General features: G+C 39.8%; 1 pseudogene; it reads right to left on the reverse strand.

The window, feature by feature from the left end:
* Positions 1–3,941: 3,941 nt before the first annotated feature.
* Positions 3,942–4,983, reverse strand: LOC138839732 (heterogeneous nuclear ribonucleoprotein A3 pseudogene; annotated as a pseudogene).
* Between the last annotated feature and the right edge of the window lie 678 nt (positions 4,984–5,661).

The following is a 5,661-nucleotide window of genomic DNA, read 5'->3' on the forward strand; positions in this document are numbered from 1 at the left end:
TAAAACAACAGATTGGGGGACAACATTTCCTAGGCTTCTTAGCTCTGTCACTGTATGACCATGAACTAGTTCCTTATCTCTCTCTGCCTCTGTTTCCCTAGCTGTAAAATAGAGCTTAAGGAAAAACACAATATGTACTTTGTAAGAGTATTGTGGGATAACTTTAATGAGTGAATACACCATTGCTACTACTTTAGGCTACAGTACTTGGTGCTTGGAGAATAAAGCCAATCACTGGGGCTGAGCAATTAACAGTCTTGTGACCACTAGCTATCTCCCTCCCACAGGTATTGTGACATGAATTGGAACTTGCAGAACTGCAAGTGGAGGTAAAAATGCTGCTGTTGTAAGAGATTTTCATCTTGTGTCCAAAATTCCAGATTTGAATCCTGCTCATGTTACTTGCTACTGTACAGCCAAGTGAGATTCATTTACCTTCAGGGAATCTTACATTTTTCCATCAGAAGAAAATGGGCATAAATTGGTTTTCTGTTACAAGTATTTTGTGAAGAACACAAAAGGAATTCCCAGAAAAGTGCCTGACAAATCAATAAGCAATACACCAATAAACATTTTTTACAAAAATATGCATGTTCTTATCTGTTCCATTGGGGGGAAAATGTGTTTTTACCTTCAGGCTTTGAAGGACCATCTGCTTAAGTCTGGAAGGTGAGAGATCTGGGCCTGGAGTAGTGGGAACTTATTGAAATTCCCAAGTTCCTATTTGAACCTGGTGCCAGTGACCTAACAAGCACGCTCACACTTAAACTTGGGTGGTTGCAAATGTAGGTGGGGTCACTAATCAACCAGGTGGCTACCCGCTGCCCAGAGCATAAGTAATTAAGTATAAGGACCATTTTTATCCAGAGGGTTTGCTATTTCATAGGCAATTACTCGGGCAGCTTCACCCCACTTTGAACTTTGTGGGAAGTAAGGCCAGCATATGCATCTGCAGCCTCAATAGCTTCCCTGGAGCTCCTGCCATCAACCCTATTCATCTCTTTCTAAAGAAGCCTCAGCATCCACCTGCCTTTCAGTATTTAACTCCTTCATTTAGAAAGAAACAGCAGGAAATTTAAACCAAGAGCTATTTTTATCTTTAGAATGGCAAAAAGCAATTTGAACACTATATCCACCTCGTAATCTGCATGTCTGCAATCTGCTATATTTTAAAATATCGACATCAAGAATGAATGTGTTCTGAGACATTCATATGGCTCCTTAATGTAATTTGTCCCTAATTAGAATAGTGCCCCGTTAAACAACAAGACATTTAATGTTCTTATTCCCCAAAGCAAATAGACATTTTGCGCAAGACCAGTTGTAGCTTAGCTTTACCAAATAAAATACCGTTTTCTATTAGCTTATTTGAAAAGAGACTATTCTTAAAATGCTTAATTAGGCCTCTAACATTAAAGAAGCCCTAAGGTGAAGACATAGTCTTGAATTTACCCATGCAATGAGAAGGAAAGAGGGGAGAGAAAAGAAATGATGTAAGGGAGGTAAGATATAAATGACACCCAGGTACTTTATTCCTATTGGTGGAATCTTAACTCTTTGACAACACACACACACACACACACACACACACACACACACACACACACACACACACACACACACACACACAACCTCTTCAGTTGCTTATATTACTTCCCTGAATTCTTCCCCACAATTCAAGCCAAGAGAACACTTCCTGTTTGTTCTTGTATCATTGCTCTCAGATCAACCTTCTGAGGCCCTCTAGAGACTAGAAATGGCTTTCAAGAGACAAAACTTGAAGCAGCTAGGGAGAACCATATCATACCTGACTTCAAAGCTTAGTTGCAGGCATTTCGTCCTTGACACCTTTCCTGCTTGCTCCCTACAATGTTAATCCATATAAAATTTCCCAAAATGGACTCTGCATACAAATTCCTTAAGGATTATTCAAATGTAGGTCTGATTCAGCAGGCCTGGGCTATATTAAACCCTCAGTTGATGACTGTTAAATGATGAATGTTGATCCATGGACTACACTTTTAAGAGGACAGGAAACACATTGGGCGCCAGTGGCTCATGCCTGTAATCCTAGCTACTCAGGAGTCAGAGATCTGAAGATCAAGGCTCAAAGCCAGCCCAGACATGACAGTCCATGAGCCTCTTTTGGTTGTTGTTGTTGTTGTTGTCTTGATATATTTATTGGTTTCAGTATTTTCTGAAAAACCTCAGTTATCTGTGAGGATCAATTTTCAGGTATGCATCCAAATATTAATAATGCACCTAATTAGTGCAACAAGAGAGCATATTCAAACACTAGTACGTCCCATTCCTGTTTTCGTTGCTTGTCTTGCTTAGTACTTTAAAAAAAACACGCAAAACTCTTGAATTCAGCATTCAACTGTCAAAGAAAGAATAACAGCAGGGCACATACTAAGGGTTTGAGTGAAATTGTAAGCACTGGCTGACACAAACAGTAGACATGGGTTTATATACTCTATGACCTTTTTATTAAAAGCTCTTCTCAGCCAGAGTCTTCCAAATAACTCACTCATACCAACATGATTTAGGTTGAATCTACACAAGGAATGGCGGTGTGTTCTTTAGGAATTTAACTAAGAACTCAAAAACTATCCAAATTGCAATCCAGGTCTTTGGGAAGTGAGAAGCTTGTACTAAGCAACTGTGGGACCTCTCTGTGTCATCGTTATTTTGGACAATCATATCTCTTTCCTTGGATTTACGCAGCAAAAATGTGTAGGGTATAAACAGGAAAGCATGCCAGCCAGTTAAGGATTTGACAATGAAGTGTCTTTTTCTTCTCTTGCTCTGAAAACTTGCATGGAAAAATTAAACCAAGTAAAGTAACAAAACGTATAGGACTTGGAGGTGTCAAATGAAAACCAGAATGAAATCAGGTATCCACTAATATGCTCACACAGTGCAGATTCAATGGTCTTGTATGAAAAATTAAGAATGGTTTCTAAAGGGATGGGGAAAACATCCACTAATCTTTAAAAAATGTAAACAGAGGGCAGCTGACATGCTTTGCACTCCAAACGTATGGGAGCAGTCAGTCTCAATGTGATCAAAGCAAATGTAGAATGGAGATCTTCTAAACACAGCTAGGATTCCGAAAATCTTAAACACTAAAATCACAATTGCATTTTGAAAGAAATTGCATAAAAACCAAACAGGAATTTTGACTTTTTTTTCATTTTAAGGTAATCTTAATGCTATAAAATTCAGACATTTGCTGACTTAAATACCCACTGCTATGTATCTAAAACACACAATGCATACATACAAGTATCTATTCTGTCCACATATCAGTGCCCATTCATATTATGGTTTGGAAATGAGCAGAATAGATTTCCCTTAAACTGCAGGTCAGTAGGTGCTTCTTGACAGTTAACTTTTCATAAAAATAGTAATTAACAATGGTCTTTATGTGTTAACTCACAAGGAAATACCCTCAAAACTTCATTTTGCTAAAGTTTCTGTACTAAAATGAAGAAAAACTGAACTACACAAATATTGGGGAAAAATACCTTAATTTTTCATTCCTGGTACCACTACCCCAATTTACAGGGCAATCTACCTGATGTGATTAAAAGAAAAAAGAAGAAGACAAAGCTACAAGAGATGAAAGACCTCAAGAATATATGTATGTGTGTGTGTGTGTGTGTGTGTGTGTGTGTGTGTGTGTGTGTGTAATTGACCCTATATTCCATTAATCAATAGCTGGACTTCTAGCAAACTATGACTATGACAGTCCTGAACAAGAAGGTTTTCCTGTTTAGGCTGCAGTAACTTTTCTAAGTATGGATCATTGTTCCTTCTGTGGCCGATTTTTACAGGTCCTCTAATGTTTTGGAACAACTGTCTCAAAGTAACCTGAAGCTTTCCTAACACCACCACTCTCTCTCCTGCTAAGAACTATAGCCCTTTTTCTGTTGTTTTTAAAGCCTTCTGCTACCATATCCACCACTTCCACCATCAGATCCATAACCACCACCATATGGATGGCCAGAGCTTCTTCCACAAAAACTGTCTCCCCCCCTTCATGGGTCCATAATTTGATTTCTATTATCCACTGTAATTTCCAAAATCATTATACTTCCCACCACCATAATTACTGCCACCAAAATTTTCTCGTTTATTGTAACCATCATAGCCTCCACCACTACCATATCCACCATCTTGGTTTCCATATCCTGGCTCACACCCACCATAACTTCTTCTACTACTATAACCAGGACCACAACCATAATTGCCACCATCACTTCCAATCCATTGTATCCATCATCCCCTCCCCCACAGCTACTTCTACTGCCACCAAACCACCACTGCCATAGCCTCCTCATCCAGTAAAGTTTCCACCATGTCCAAAATTACCTCCACCACCTCCAAAGTTTCCTCCACAACCAAAAAGTTGCCAGATCCACCTCCACAACCTCTGAGTGATCCAGCTGGCTGCATCTCTTGTTTAGAAAGGGCCTTTTTTACTTGACAATTGTGCCCATTAATGGTGTAGTATTTCTGAACAACAATGTTATCAACTGTATCATGATCATCAAAAGTTACAAAAGCCAATCGTCTATTTTCCCCTCTGCCTGCCTTCTATAACTTCTATGGTTACAATCTCATCATATTTTTCAAAATAGTCTCTCAAATTATATTCTTCTGTGTCTTTTTTAACCCCACCAACAAAAATTTTCTTTGCTGTTAAATGGGCTCCTGGCTTCACAGAATTCTCTAGAAACTGCTCTCTTAGGTCCCATCAACCTTTTGGGGTAGAGCATACATTGCCGCCCACATCTACCTCTTCAACACAAGAGTAAGTCGCAAAACTGAAGCCCCTGAAACATTTTGTCTCAGGATCTCTCATTACCACACAGTCTGTGAGTGTGCCCCATTTCTCACAATGTTCTCTTAACTATCATCTGTAGTTTCAAAGCTCCGACCACCAATGAACACCTTCCTCAGGTGCTCAGGTTCTTTTGGATCCTGGTCCTCTTTCTCCCACTGGAGACAGTAGAATCCAGCCAGAGTCAGGCTGGGGGTGGGGATGGGGTTGGGGGTGATTTTACCTCCATTTTGAAACCAGCCCATGAAACTTTTTTTTTCTTTTTCTTTTTCTTTTTTTTTTTTTTGTCACTCATGGGGCTTGAACTCTGGGCCTGGGTGCTGTCACTCAGCATTTCAGCTCAAGGCAAGCACTTTACCACTTGAGCCACAGCACCACTTCCAGTTTTCTAGTGGTTTATTGGAGATAAAGAGTTTCAAGGATTTTCCTACCCCGGCTGGCTTTGAACCGTGATCCTCAGATCTCAGCCTCCTGAGTAGCTAGGATTACAGGAATGAGACACCGGCGCCCAGCCCAAGAGACTCTTGACAGCAATTAACCACCCAAAAATAAAAAGCTGAAAGTAGAGCTGTGGTTAAAGTGGTAGAACACTAGCCTTCAGCGGAAAAGCTAAGTACTAAGGCCTTGATTTCAAGCCCAAAAGTGACACCAAAAACAAGTACATGACACAGTTCAGCAGTCAATCCTATTCTGTTTTCTCTCCTCATATAAATTTTCATTATCTGAAGCCAGGGACCCTGTCTAATCTTCCTTATGAGTTATGACCTCAACATGCTGACATCATAATGGGGCTCCTTAAATGCAACTAGACT

This window comes from Dipodomys merriami, unplaced genomic scaffold (genome assembly GCF_024711535.1).
Source record: "Dipodomys merriami isolate MVZ:Mamm:240054 unplaced genomic scaffold, mDipMer1.0.p SCAF_3, whole genome shotgun sequence".
In the NCBI taxonomy this organism is placed as follows: domain Eukaryota; kingdom Metazoa; phylum Chordata; class Mammalia; order Rodentia; family Heteromyidae; genus Dipodomys; species Dipodomys merriami.